The sequence below is a fragment of the Nannobrachium achirus genome (genome assembly GCF_963921795.1).
Source record: "Nannobrachium achirus genome assembly, chromosome: 1".
Lineage (NCBI taxonomy): Eukaryota > Metazoa > Chordata > Actinopteri > Myctophiformes > Myctophidae > Nannobrachium > Nannobrachium achirus.
The window spans coordinates 61,135,065-61,151,540 of NC_137810.1; positions in this window are offsets into that span (position 1 = coordinate 61,135,065).

Here is a 16,476-nt window from a genome sequence, read left to right on the forward strand (position 1 = left end):
AATATATATTTTTTAAATGTTCTATTATTTCTAATTGGTCCTTCTGTTGGATAACTTCTCCCTCTCTTTCTAAGGATCCACCCTATAGACTCAGGTTCCGCCCTCTTAGCCTCTCTGTGGTTCAAATCAAATCAACTCACCTGTCAGGCTGTCACTCAGTCTCTCTCTATCTGTGGACGTGTAAACAAGCTCTCCTCTCTACACCCCTTCTCTCTCACAGTGAGTATACGTACTATAGGGTGTGTGTGTGTGTGTGTGTGTGTGTGTGTGTGTGTGTGTGCGTGTGCGCGTGCGCGCGTGTGCAAGCGAGCGAGCGTTTTGATGCCTGCTGATGAGTTGTGTTGTTGGAAGCTTCTGTTCTTGTTCATCTTTCTAGACGTTGGTGTATTCGGTCCTTCAGAAAGGAGACGTGCTTAGTGTGTTCATTGTATACTATAGTACAGTGAAGGGCAGTGGTGGCCTAAAGTTTAGAGGAGCGCACTTGTTGCCAGGAAGGTTCCCGGTTGGATTCCCCAGACAAGGTAGCAATGTTGTTCTTTCTTGTGTACCGTTCCAAATCTGCAACGGTTCTGTACGGTTCTCCAAATTAGAAATACATCTTTCTCTGTGTTCTGCAGTTGTCGTGCTTTTACTTTCACCACCAAGTTCATGATAGTTTTCTGTTGTTTATTAACAGTGGCAACCTCCTAACCGCCTTGAGATCCTCCATTGAAGCAGTACAACAATATAAGACTGTGGTTGTACTGGTCAGCTAATATACAGTATATGGCCCAGATAACATTGTTTTATATCCATACAAACTGTAATTAAAAAGTCAAAGTCTAAGTCGGTTCAAAGTCTAATTTTGGGGAACAATATAGCTATAAAAATCCGGTGTCACTGTGTGGGACACCTAGGAGAATATTGCCCTTCCCCTGTACTGATGCCACCTGTTGTTTTCATGAGAGAAGTCACGCACCACAAGACAGTATGTAACGTGAGGTTTTCAAAAATCACAAACAAGCTGGGCTCGCCCCTGGTAAATATATTATTTGTAAACAACAACACCTTCTTATTCCCATATGAAATACAATAATCCATCACACAGAAATAAGACAGGAGAGTGATCAGAGTGAGAATGGAATGTTCAGTTTTACTATGGAGAGAGAGTATTCAAGACAAAGGTACAACAGAATAGTCACTGGTTCGTGCTCTCTCTGACAAATTACGTTTTGACATGAGTTTATGTTTGGTCATTTGGTCAGTCAGTAGATGACGTTTCAACAGTTCATAGGATATGTTTCTTGTCCACGAATGACAATACAAAGAGTCCATATACAGTAGGTTACTGGGGGGAAGAGATGTCCTTGCTGGTGTCTGGATGACACCAGATGTCCCAAGCTGAGCCTTATAAAACAATTCTCATTGTTTAGGTACAGGCTCCAGGCAGTTGATAAGGCCTCAGTTCTACCAGACAGAGACCTTGTGGGTACTGTACATGACATTATGGCAGGACACAGTCACTGTGCCTTACGGTCAGGTGGTCATCAATATGTATGCTCTCCCTCTGCCAACCTGGGCAGAGCCCTGAACTGAGCTCATGCTTCCTGCAGTGTATGAGTAGTGAGCAGGCTGCTTCTTATCACCTGACAGGGGGGATTTTCCCACGTGGAAGGAACACGTTATTCCAATCCCTCCATCAGTTGCCCCGGCTGGCCAGGGGGAGGCAGAATAGAGCATAGTAGCGGAAGTGGTTTCCTGGTGCCACTTAATATTCCCCATTCATTTTCACCATAGACTTTTACAAAAATATTTATAACAATTATGTTAAGCCTCGAACCAAGGCATCCAGGATGGCAGTGAATCATGACCATACAACCTTTGTTTCTATGAAAAGAACATTTTGAAAATCGCTAAACAAAGGGTAGTTATTAAATGTAGTATATCAAATAATGTAATATTAAAATATGTTTTCACATAGGATCAAAGGTTGTATGGTCATGATTCACTGCCATCCTGGATGGCTTGGTTCGAGGCTTAACATAATTGTTATATATAATATTTTTGTAAAAGTCTATGGCAAAAATTAATGGGGAATATTAACTGTCACCAGGAAACCACTTCCGCTGCGACGCTCTATAGCATACATGGGCAACTGGCGGCCCGGGGGCCACATGCGGCCCCCACCTTCACTTATTGCGGCCCACAGGTTGATACTGGAATACTGATATGTTATTTATTTCAGCTGTTTCATTTCCAAACATGACCTGCTACTATATTAGTAGCTCAATGACTTGTATAGTAGTAATAAAATGTATTTTTTAGGTACATAAAGTTAACATGAGTATATAACTAAATGCGTTTGAATTAAATAAAAATGTTACATTTCAGGATTCTAATAAAAAAAAAAAAAAAAAAAAATTAGGATTCCAATTAAAAAATAACAAAAAATAATTCAGGATTCCAATTCAAAAGAAGCTAAAATAGCGCTTGTAGATTGGCTATTTTTTTTAGATCGGCTATTTTTGCCCTCTCCATCATCAAAGTTGCCCACCCCTGCTCTATAGAGACCTAGGAGCAAGAGGAGAAGTCACCGGTGACGCGTTGGTGACCACGCCTATCCGCCATGACACTTTGGGTGGCAAAACTTGCACCGGAAGTTCGGTGAATAACATTAGCTTCTATGAGCTTCGGCTGGGACAGCTCATGAACAAAAAATTATTCTGAACGATAGAGACCTTTGTTGTATAATCGCTCCAGGAATATAAAAGAAGACATATCACAGGTATTTTTACAATCACATGCTTTTCGATGTGCACAGTACATAATGTTATTGAGGCACCTAAACAGCGGCACGTATAGTTTCTGTCTCGGAGATATCGCGAGATTTGGATTCTAGACAGGGAATGGTGGAGAATCTTGCGATACTATCTAGTTCAGAAACGTAAATTGTGCTCTTTAGATGCCTCTATAATGTTATACAGTGTACTCACCGAAAAGCAACACGGCACAAAACAATGTGTGACATGTTTTCTTTTATATTCCTGTGTTTTATAAAGGTCTCTATCGTTCAGAAATAGGAGATGTGACCAACTGGATTACATTATCATGACTGAGGATAGATAGAGAGATGTCAGACCTCTGTGTGTGTGTGCGTGCGTGCGTGTGTGGCTGTGTGCGTGCGTGTGTGTGTGTGTGTGTGTGCGTGTGTGTGCCTGATGATATCCTGATGACATGGACAACAGTATCACACTGTGTTATTTCTACATTGTGGTATTATTACTTTTACTTAAAGGAGTAGTTCACCACTTTTCGACCTGTCTTCATATAATAGGTCCTCACTAATGTTCATAATAAAATAGCACAATTTTTTTCTATTCAGTCTGGGTCTCATAGGAGAGCTGTCAAATCCTTCTACCGATATATTTAGATTTAGATTTTTATTATCACAAGAACAATGGCTTCCACTTTAACATTGCAACTTTTTCAGGAATAGAAAGCCTGCAGTTTCTATTGACTTGCATTTCCCATTGATGATGTCACCGGTAGAAGGATTTGACCCACCCACAGCTCTCCTATGAGACCCAAACTGAGTAGAAAAGAATTGTGATATTTTATTATGAACATTAGTGAGGACCTATTATATGAAGATAGGTTGAAAAGTGGTGGAGTGCCCCTTTAAGTAATGAATCGGGGTACATCTTCCACCACTGCTTTTCACTCTGATTATGTACTGTATGTATGTTTGGACTATCATCATTAACTAAACAAAAAACTGCAAATCCACTGTATAGAATTTCTATGGATTTCTACACAATATGAAATAAAGTGTCCAGAGCATTAGCTGTCTACCTGTGGATAGGCTATTTATGTAAGGGATAATGAATGGCTCCTTGGTGAATGACGATATATAACAGTCCGAAGGGATGTTATATATCGTCATTCACCAAGGAGCCATTCATTATCCCGCTTATTACCCGGCTACTAAATACAATTAATAATTTGACTCAAAACTAAAAACAAAACAAAGTATTTCCTTGTTACAGACGGCTGGAAATGTTCCACAAGTGCTGCGCTGGGCGTCCCCCCAGTGCAACAAGGTCGCCTTGGAAAACAAGGAAGTGCTGATTAGATAGAAGCCATTTTCTGATACTACGTTGTCTATTTCTTGCTTAAAATATTTTTAAAAACACTCTTGAGAGCAACGTTTAGTTCTAAATGTTGCTGTGTGATTGTTTACATATCAGACCTCTGATTTCAGCTATTGACCAATCAGAATCAAGCATTCAAACAAGCCGGGTACTAAACCAATATAATTTACCTAAACCTAACGCTCAACAACAATATCCTGTAGTTACTTTGTCAGGTTACCAAACATCATGAGTAGGTCATATCCTATTAATTAATTCTACGTTGATGACTTTGCCAAACACATCAACTACATCTGGATGATGTAGGTTTCCTTTTATCTAAGTATTCATGTATTTAAAGCTGTCATTATTTCTAAAATTCCCCTTATTATTTTGATGGCTACTGTGAGAGAACACCACAATATTAAAGTTATACTTCTGTTTCACAGCTGTGTTAAATTAACATGACATCGATGGGCAGTGTGGATCTTGTTTTTATGGACTGGTATTTAGTTGGCCTTGTACCAGTGATTTGTACTGTCATGAAACTTTGTTCTATTGCAAACTTCTAATACATTCTTCAATCAATCAATTCTTCAATCAAAGCCCAGACATTGTTTTACAGCCATACAAAGGTCAGTTCAAAGTCCACTTTTGCTGAACAACATAGCTATAAAAAAGCCCGCCGGCATACGGGTCCGGGCGCATACCACTTAGGCTTTGCCACATAAGCATGGAAGCCTGGCGGCATCGCTGGTTGCCACATAAGCATTGAAGCGGCATCGCTGGTTGCCACTTAAGCATGGAAGCGGCATCGCTGTCAGTCTACTGTCCTATCAATAAAGGCAAAAATAAATCGTAAAAAAAACAACAAAAAAATCACGTGAGTGCTCAGGTGAATATTGCCCTTGCCGTGTACTGATGGTTCCATACCTTCGGTCATGTCCATGTTCTGTTTTCAAGTGAAAAGTCATGCACCCACCCACCACAAGACATTTCTTCACTTGTAAAATACATTATTTCTTCTTGGCCCCTAGGCTTAGGAGAACCCATGATAGACATATATATATATATATATATATATATATATATATATATATATATATATATATATATATGTATATATATATATATGTATATATATATATATGTATATATATACGTTTTTTTTTTTTTTTCTAAGCAAGTTGCGAACTCATAGAATGTAGTATACTCGTCCGATAATCTCTCTTTTCACCCAGTGCAAAGTGCTTTACAATGGTCCATTTATTCGTTCATAATGGGAACTCCATATCAATGATAGCTGGAAGTCCTGGGTTGACCCCCCTCTCCCCTACAGATTTGACATGGTCCATTTGGGGACTGAGCTAGGCCATTATGTGTATACTGTAGGCAAGGACTCCAGTGAAGAGTTATGGGCCTGGAGATGGTGTGGACTGTGGAGATCATTGTAGGACTGCCAGACCTACAGTGTCTACTGGGTGTCTAGGCTTGGCTGATGGTGGAATGTGGCACGGATAATGGTTACCTTAGCATGTTGCTTTTTTTATGGAGCTTTTTAACAGCTAGATGGGAAAGTTGAACAGTCCATGATGCCCTATGTGCTCCATTCTCATCCGTATAATCCAAGTGTAACCAACCTCCAGGCCCATAAGGGGCCCTGCTGCTATGGGACAGACAAGCTTCTCCACATACAACTAATGCTCAGACTGTGTTTTTGTTCCGGAGATTAACTGGAGAGGGGAGAAGGGGACAGCCCATGCCATAATGATGAAGTCACTTGTGACCCTGGTAATACCCCCTCGTCCCAGGTCCCACATCAAAGAGGCCTGCCTCTGATGGTGGTCTGGGGACAGGTGGGGATTGTATGATCAAGCAAATTATTATTGCACAGCAGATAATTCTGAAATATGTTGCAAACAAACACAAGTGTAACAAAACTAAGACCTAACTAAAATCCTAACAAAACAAAAAGGATGAGCTGGCCAAAAGATAAAAGTGGGGAGTCTGGTGACTAACCCGAAAGACATGACAAATACTACTTATGGCCAGCCCATCAAATGAACGAAGAGCAGCTGACACAGGGCGGAGAAACGAGGCAATCATAAGTTGAGTGGCAGGTGTCTAGCCATGCATCAGAGAAGCAGAGCAGCAGGTCAGGGTAGACACGAAACCAGAGGACACACGAGTATTAGTGAACAAATATGGTAATAATGATGCAAGAACATAACAGTCATTTCCTTGTTGTGTTTTCATGACAGAATCCAGGGAAGCCTGTACAAGCCGATCTAATTCCAACCCTCAACCAGCGATGTGAAGGTAGATTATGGTTATTTCACATTCTACCTTAATGGGCGACAAATTACTGTACATTCAACCTGAGTGATGGTTACAACGTTCTCTAGCTTTATTATTTATATCCGGCAGACAGACAGACAGACAATGATCACGTCTTTGTGAACAAATGGAATAGGCTATAGTTGCTCCTCACAATGGTAAATGGGTACTCATTGTTTCAGGAATCATAAATGGAGACGCCTGTAGAACTACTCTTGAACACTCTGAAAGAGCTGGGAGGCGAGCGTAAGGACGGTAAGGACTCAGAGCTGGAGACGTTCCAGTGGCATCTGCGTCGTACTGTCCGTCCTTCCATCCCACGGTGCGATGTGGAAAATGCTTCCCGGCCGAAGACAGTGGATGTGATGGTCCAGACCTTCGGCTCTGCTGTGGAAGCCCTGAAGATCACTGAGGACATTCTGAGGAAGATGGGCAGGAATGATCTGGTGCAGACTCTACAACTCAAAGGTAAGTCACAGGACAAATACAAGATGAATGAGATCCAGAGAACAGAGATGGACAACTTACTACTGCATGAAGTGATTTATAGCATGTGAGCTTCCTCAGGTTCCATGCAAAGGCTTGTGTTCCATACAAATACTAATGTATAGTGTCATTCATAAAACAGTTGCACCCCTCCAAGCGTGGTATAAATCATTCAACTGTGGAATAAACTCCCTGTCGCACTTAGAACTGCAGACAGGCTTCCACCGTGACCTGAATTGAAGACTCACCTCTGCAGACTACACCTTAGCCCATAGCACTTACCTAAGCACTCACCTACCATCAATGACCATACATGAAAGCTAGATAGCATTTTAGTTTTTTGTTTTTTACATAAAGCCTTTTATTGATTAGATAATCTTTTCTAGGTTGATATTTCTATGCATTTGATGTTGATGTATTAACGTATTACCTTGCTCGCTCTGGATTAAGAGTGTCTGCTGAATGCTTACATTGTAATTAATTAAATAATACAGGGACGGGTAGGTAAATGTGACAAAAACTGTGTGTGTGTGTGTGTGTGTGTGTGTGTGTGTGTGTGTGCGTGCGTGTGCGTGTGCGTGTGATTACATGCGCGCGCACACGCGCATGTAATGACACCTTTCCAACAGGCACATATCTGCTAAAGTAACTTCTTTAATCTGCTCTCTCTCTCTCTCTCTCTCTCTCTCAGCCCCTTTCTCAACTCGCCCGCAGAATCCAACCAGCACCAGGTAATATATTGCACTCTTACTAAACTTTTGTTTCTCTCCTAAAATTGTATTTAATTTCAATATTTTCCGAGGAGTATTCCCAATGCAACAGAGTGATGAACTGAAAGAAAACTACAACCCTACAGCCAGCTGTGGGTCGGGCACCAAAATGGGTTGCAGAGGCCCTGATAGGAAGGCTCTATTAGCTCAGTGGTAAAAATGACAGCAATTACACAGGAGACCGCCGTTCAAATCCGGGGTAGAACAAGAAAGTTACACAGTGAAAGTTGAATTATTATTAGATTTAGATTCATAATATTTAGTAGGCTACAAATGCTTTACTGACAGAAGTCTCTGTATAATTAGTTCTCCTTTATCTTGTGTGCACACATAATGGCAGATTATTACATTATATTGAGCCTGGTGTGCTAAGTTAGTTACCAAAGAGTACGAAGGAAAGATCTTAACATAATATTGTATGCCTTATATGGTATCATATAAGACCCATGGCCTTATTGATGAACATGAAATGAAAACCGTAGTGTTGAAACACACCTAAAGCACCTCAATCTATTCAATACACCACTTAACATTATCTGTTAAAAGATTAAATCTATGCCAATGATTTGTATATTTCATTGTATTTCTTCAGTGACAAAGACACATTGCTTAATTGGGTGAAGGAATACCAACCTGAAAATAAGAACATCAAACACATGAGGATTCTGCTCTGTGGAGTAGTTGATGCTGGCAAGTCCAGCTTCATCAACTCTGTCAGCAGCGTCCTGCGGGGGAGAATGGTCCATGGTGCACATGTGTGTCATACTATTCATACCTATATGCCTGGATCCCGAGGCACGATGATCGAGCTTATCGATTTCACCTTAAAGGTATGTCATATATGTTGTTCCAGTATATCTACTAGTGAAAGTATTGTAGTTTACTTAATGTATACATGCATGGCTTTGTGTACTGTATCATGTACATTAAAATGTGTAACTGTTAGTGTACAAACAGTAGTCTGACAAGTATAATTCTGAACAAAGACAGCAGCAGCAGTTCTATGCCCTGATTAAAAACTGATACAAAATCAAATAAGTAGGAGTCACCATTGCCATCAAAACTGGTTCTCTTTTCACTTCTCAAATCCTTGTACCTGTTAAACCTCATGAAAACATTATGTTGAAAAGCACAGATAGATTTACAATCGTCGGTTGTGTTACTATTTATTGTATAATGTATCTACTGTATGATATCTATCATGATGTTATAACGTTGTGAAGCCTTATACAAGCACTGTTTTACAGATCTGTTCATATTTTACAGTATCAAACCTATAAAATAAAAAAAGGAAACACACAGAACTTCTACCCCTTCGTGTTCAGTGACACCATGGGCCTTGAACAATGCCCTGGAATTCGTGAAGACGACATTAAATTGGCTCTGAAAGGTCATATGAAGGATGGTTACGAGGTAAAAATGACTGCATGTCTCACATTCTGATTATTTACTTTGTGTTAATGTCATGATATTAATAACATATCGTTAACACAATGAAGAATTCAAACCATATTTGATGAAAAACGAAATTATTTTCCATGTCGATGTTATCGTTTTTATAGATTTTATATTCTTGTTCAGTTCAATCCTGGAAAACCAATGTCGCACATGGATCCTCTCTACAACCCTCACCCCACTCCAGAGGACAAAGTCCATGTTCTGGTTCTTGTCATTCCAGCTAACACAGTGAGTGTTTTACCATCAGCACTCATAGAGAAGATACGGGGCATCAGACATGCAGCCACGGAGCTGGGTAAAAGCTTGATGATTTGTTCTCACATAACTTGTTGTTCTCTTCTTAAAACAAACAAACAGTGACGATGACATTGAGACAATCATTCTTTTATAGTTCTTAACCACAGTAACATGTTACTGTTTGTAGCAGGTTGGGATAAAGATTTATATATATATATATATATATATATATATATATATATATATATATATATATATAATTCAGGGGAGCGTTCTTTAGGTTAGATTATACTTTATTGACAAGAATGGCAGCAGCAACATAGCATATAAACATCAGCAAGATATGAAGGCAGCAGCACGATACATAAAGGCAGCAGCATACACTAGGCATACTAACGGCAGCAGGAGGGCGACAAATGCATGACATGTATACTGTGATACTATACTAAGGCCGCAGCATACCAACAGCCTAGGAATAAGAACAGGCATCTATGGCAACTTAGGCAGGAGCATAACTTGGCGATGGATTCTGTATTCGGGTCATTTCCTGCAGGCCCACGATCACACGTGTACCATGTACGGCGAAGTACATGTATGGCTGTGTACGTCGTGGGCTTAACATATCTCTGCAGGCAATGACCCGAGACCCCCCGCGGGGTCTAACACAGAACCTACGGTGGAGCTGGGGTGGTGGCGGGGCAGTAGCTTGCGCAACAATACCTTACCTACAGGCAGGTCTACCTATATATTGTATAGGGGCGGGACGCGCAGGTCCCGACCACGTGAGCGCACGCAACCTCCAGAACACTCCCCCGAACTCGCTACGTCATTACACTCCTTCGCATCATTTCAGGGGAGCGTTCTTTAGGTTAGATTATACTTTATTGACAAGAATGGCAGCAGCAACATAGCATATAAACATCAGCAAGATATGAAGGCAGCAGCACGATACATAAAGGCAGCAGCATACACTAGGCATACTAACGGCAGCAGGAGGGCGACAAATGCATGACATGTATACTGTGATACTATACTAAGGCCGCAGCATACCAACAGCCTAGGAATAAGAACAGGCATCTATGGCAACTTAGGCAGGAGCATAACTTGGCGATGGATTCTGTATTCGGGTCATTTCCTGCAGGCCCACGATCACACGTGTACCATGTACGGCGAAGTACATGTATGGCTGTGTACGTCGTGGGCTTAACATATCTCTGCAGGCAATGACCCGAGACCCCCCAAAACAACAACCCCCAACACAAGCAAAAGCTAAGAATCCACTGCCAATGCCAACCAACGGTGAAGGTTGCTCTGCTGTAAATAGGCGACTAGTGCTGAGCACAACTACACTAACTGCCTAACCTTAACACTCTAGAGCGATACCAAATGAATATGCAGTAATACTGGAATTAATGAATACTAACAGCATGCAAAGACCAACCAACGGCGAGGAAGGTGGCGCTGCTGTACTTTTAGCGCTTACTGTGACCACAGCAGGAGGCACTGAACTATATAACTACCTAACACAATACTCTGGAAAGGCCAAGCTCAGTTATTAAGTAAAGGCGGCGGGACAGCTCAGAACATCCTACCTAAAGGGACACCCCAGCAACCACCTTGCTTTGCAGAGAAAATATAGTGCGGCAGAGCAATGCAACTATTCATAAAAACGTATACTAGAATGGACAGCAAATGAGATACGCTGTAATACTGACATTTATTAATATTAGCAGCTTGCCAAAGGCCAACCAACGGCGAAGAAGGTAGCACTGCTGCAATTTAGCGATTACTGCGGTGGGCAGGAGGCAACTAAAGTGTAGATACGCCGACCAACACTAGAACTCGAGCGCTCTGCTATACTAGAATGGGCAAACGCGATAGAAATACACAGTAGTACTGAAGTGTATTAATATTAGCAACCGCCAACCAACAATGAAGGTAGGTGTCATTTTAGCGATGCTATACTGAGCAGGAGCAACTGCGTATAACACTGGTTTATACTGTTAAACTTACCCATCTAACCTAAAAGACACCTTGGCTTGCATATTAAAATGCATGTGAAGCGCAGCAGAGAGGCAGCCATTAACCTAAAAAGACACCCCAGAAAACACCTTGCTTTGCATATTAGACATGTGAAGCGCAGCGGCAAATAAACACACAAACATATCGGGTACACGCCGAAGCAGAACGGCATAATGTAACCTTATGAAACCTGAGCTAGTAGCACAGCCGCTCAGTCCCGAGTTGCATGGCTTGATGCTCATTGGTAGCTGGGCGTGCCGGATTTCAGATTGCCGAGTCTGACGTAACGGACATAGCTGCCGATGCCCGGCGGCTAGAGGATTTCCTGGTTGATGACAGCACCCGGAGCGCTGCTGTTGTCACTGCCCCGGTCCAGCGAGAGAGCTATGCGGGTGGACGGGTAGCCGGGTGGGGGGCGGCGTGCAGGTGGGCAGCTGGTTGGGCAGGCAGCAGATCTCTCGGTTTTATGCCGTACCAGGCTCGTGTCATGGGTGCCGGGGGCAGACATCAGGCGGATGTTTCAGCATGGAAATAAAGGACGGAAAAGTGAATTAGTTCTGCTCCAGAGTCTGCTGATGCGTAATATAAGAAACTCAACAAAACCACATCTTGACTTTTAAGTCAAGCAATGCAAGAGCGGCCAAGCCAATATACCAACCAAGCTAATGTGCTGCTATTTACTAAGGCTACCTATTGTTTCCAAGCTTAAAGCGACTGAAACCCCAACAGCACCGAACAAGCAAATGCACTGCTATTTACCTGCTAGAGTCTGGCTCCGCAGTGCTTCTAGGATAGCTGTTGCTGGTGAGAGGAATGGAGTTCCCGCCACTGGTGCTGGAACTGCAGTTCCCAGGTTCCTTTGCGGCATGATGGCGGCGTCGGCGTGTTGCGCCTCCGGAAGACGAGCCTGCGCCCCATGAGCTTCTAGCACGACACGGCGGGCTGGCGGGTGGGCTCGCGGGCAGGCGGGTGGGCTCACGGGCAGCGGGCTGGCGGGTGGGCTCGCGGGCAGCAGGCAGGCGGCGGGCTAGCGGGCAGCAGGCAGGCGGCGGGCTAGCGGGCAGGCGGCGGGTGGGCTGGCAGGCGTGACGACCGCCTTGCTTGGGTTGGCCGATGCTGTAGAAGCAAAGCCCTCTGCAGTGCTAATCGACTCCTGACTGGCCTCATGGTATTCTACAGCCGTGGACGAAGCTATAAAGATAATAACATGTTAATAGACAACGCAGCCACTGCAGCACGACGCTGCAATGGCAAACATGCTGTAGCGACAGCCATGCATCAGCTCCAGCCCGAATCTGAAAACCTGTTAGCAGGCATGTGGCAGCCGAAGCAAGAAGCTATGAAGAAAAACGCACTGTTAGCGGAACCTGTAGGAGCTTAGCCAGAAGCTGTAGGAGATTAGCCAGAAGCTGCAATGATCAAAATGCTGCTGTAGTAGCGGGCCTGCCACAGCTCCGGCATGGATCTGCAGTGATAAAGATTATGTTAGCTGCTGCAGTAGCAGCTATGCAGCCACTCCAGCACGAGCTGAAAATATAGAAATGTTAGCAGCAGACATGTAGCGGCCGCAGCAAGAAGCTATAAAGTAAAACATGATTAGTGGAACATGTAGCCGCTTTAGCATAAAGCTGCCATGATAACCTGATGCAGAAGCCGTGGGCCTGCAGCCGCTCCAGCCTTGAGCTGAAATAATAAACAGGATGTTAGCAACCAACATGTATTAGCTTTAGCATGAGCTGTAAGAAAACATAAAGTGTGCTATGTGACCCAATACTATAACCTTAGTTTGAAACGACATTTAAATTAAATCACTTTTACTTCTGATACACTGGTAGCAGCTTTAACATGAAGCAGTAACGATTGCAGCGGACCAGAAGTGCTTTAGCCAGGAGCTGTAATGATACAAATAATGTTAGTATCAGACACGTGGCACTGAGCATGAACTGCACAGATAACATGATGTCAGCATCCTACAAGCGGAAGCGTCAGTTGTAATTATTAGCAGCCATAACAGCAGCATTAGCAGCTTGAGTAGAGCTAGCCTCCGCCGAAACCACGGAGACATGACAGTATCCGACTGCGGCAGCAGCAACAATTGGCGTATTTATTTAGCATTTAATATAGCAGCACAACTGACAACTTAGAACTTATCAACTTTAACTAATAGCCTGCGATGCGAAGAAAAAAGCTGATGAGCTGCAGCTGATGGATGCTGAAAACTGAAGAGAATGGTTAGCTTTAGAGTAGACTACGTTTCCCTGCATGCACTAGCGACTCAACTGGTGACGTCAGGTCAGACAGGCACGACTTGCGTTAGCGGAAGCAAAACATTGATCGCACGTAAACTATGGCACCTATGAGCTAGCGGGTTCCTCCTCCCAGGAGCCCGCGCAGACAGACATCCTTTATAGCTTCTCAAACGAGCGGCCATAGAGTTATAATAGCGAGCGGCGATCAATGTTTTAATCATTCATCCCGCGAGGGCCAGACAGTGCAAAACATACACATGACCCAAGGAGAGGCAGAACGATATAGGCCCCAGATACTAACTAGATTAAGCACGCTGCGACGAAGCCTGAATCGAATGCTTTCCTCCTGGCCCGACGTGTAGTTCATACGACTATTACTTCTAGCACAACGCCGAGGCTTGGCATGATAGAGAACTACATTTCCCACACGCAGCGCTTAGTATGTGCTACCGTAAACCTCCTCCGTGAAGACGTAAAGCTCTGCTAGGTAGATTCATAGAGTTATAATATGCCGCTTACTGACACGCGCAACCTACAAATTAATGTATTCCTCCTGACATGAGACATTACTGTTAATAGAGGCAACGTTTTCACACGGGGCCATACTTGTGCCTAGAACATGGCTAGCAAGCTGTTTTACCAGCTAACAGCTATCCTTACAGAAGTTAGAAGCTAGCCGGCTAACAACAAGCAAAGCTAGCCCTTGGCTGACTGAAGAAAGGAACGCTGCTCAACAGTAGCAGATACGGCTAGCTCACCACGACACACCACTGTTCCCGATAAGCACAACCAACTGAGTTTACCTTTATAGCGAACGGTCGCAAGCAAGCCAAGCACAATGAAGTTATTTTAGCATTAGCCAGTAGCCACAACTACTTCCATCTTGATCTGTAGTATGCAAAAATCGCTGGAATGGGCAACATTACCTTGATGAAACAGTAGTTAGAAGTAGACCTCAGCCGTGTTTACTACCAACAACAAACCCAACAGTTATGCCATAAGCCTTGCCTTGATCACAGCAGCTAAAAATGAGCTTTAGCAATAGTGAGCAGCCGAAACAAGAAGAGCAATGGCCTACAAAGGCACAATTAAGTTAGCTAAGCAACAACAACAACAGCACAAACACACTAAATTAGCCTAGCCACGACGACAACTGCCGCAAGGATCAGCAGCACTGCACTGCAGAAATCAGCTGGGAATTAGCAACATTAGCGGAGACCCACACACTTGTTGAAGCAGTACTAGAACACAGCAGTGTCTACCCGAATCCACAATCCCAAAGTTTTTCCCATACAACCTTGCCTTGAATCCCTTGATCCTAGCGTAGACAGCGGCTAAAGACGCGAAAGACATGATCCAAGCAGAAGTCAGCAGCACAAACAACCAGTAGCCCCTCGAGACAGCCATGCGTAGCAGCAGCAGTAGCTTGCGCAACAATACCTTACCTACAGGCAGGTCTACCTATATATTGTATAGGGGCGGGACGCGCAGGTCCCGACCACGTGAGCGCACGCAACCTCCAGAACACTCCCCCGAACTCGCTACGTCATTACACTCCTTCGCATCATTTCTCACGGAAATCGTACAACGTACTGTCCAGAGGCCTATGCATAAAAAAATCTGTCGCAAAAAGCGACCCTAAAAAGTGAATTATCCGCCTTACGTTACGCCTATTCCCATACACACCAGAATGCGACGCGAATAAGCGAATAAAATTCGCCAAATTGAATAAAGTTTGTTGTGCGAGTTGTTTGGGGCTGGGCGGCTCACACATCACATCACATCACAGCACAGCACAGCACAGCACATCACATCACATCACAGCACAGCAGAGAGGTCACCACTGCACCGTTCCCCTGCAGACAGGCAGCCTGCAGCAGCAGCAGGTGGTGTAAAGTAACTAAAGTACATTTACTTGAGGTCTTAAAAAAAAAAAAAATCGCTAATTCGCCCCCGGTGTGTAAATACCTTAAAAGGATATTTCACTTAAAAAAAAGGGTAATTTTATCGTCTAATCAGGCTTTTATGAACACCCTGAACAGTTTTTAATATTCAATATTTAGATATTTGATGTAAATGTTACGAGGCCCTCCACCTCCAGTTCCTCTCCACATACACACCCATTGTAACTTCAAACTCCATTTTAACAATATTAGATTCATTAAAAACACCCATTATTTTTCTCGTGACTCATACTACGCTCCTAATACGTGAGCAGGCCGTGTTTTTTCAGTAATCTTTTTTCATTTATTTTTAATAATTGAAAATGAAATTTTCATGAAATGAAATACAAAATAATTATTAAAAATAAATGAAAAACGTTGGATAACTTCTCTCTCTCTTTCTGAGGATCCACCCTATAGACGCAGGCTCCGCCCTCTTAGCCTCTCTGTGGTTCAGATCAACTCACCTCTCTGTGGACGTGTACTGAAGCTAACAGGAGATGTGACCAACTGGATTCCACCAACATGAGTGGAGATAAAGATCAGAAAGAGGTCTAATTAAGCGGGTGAGTTCAGTGTGTGTGTGTGTGTGTGTGTGTGTGTGTGTGTGTGTGTGTGTGTGTGTGTGTGTGTGTGTGTGTGTGTGTGTGTGTGTGTGTACCTGAAGATGTCCTGATGACATGGTTGCAGTCGACAAAGTTGAAATGGTTGTTGTTTGTTGGAAGTCACTATTGTTGTTTTTTCTATTCGGTGTGTCGGTCTTTCAGAAAGGAGACGGGTTGAGTGAGTACAGTGTATAGTACAGCACTAGTACATGGTGGTACAACAATGGCCTAAAGGTTAGAGCAGTGGTTCTCAACCTTTT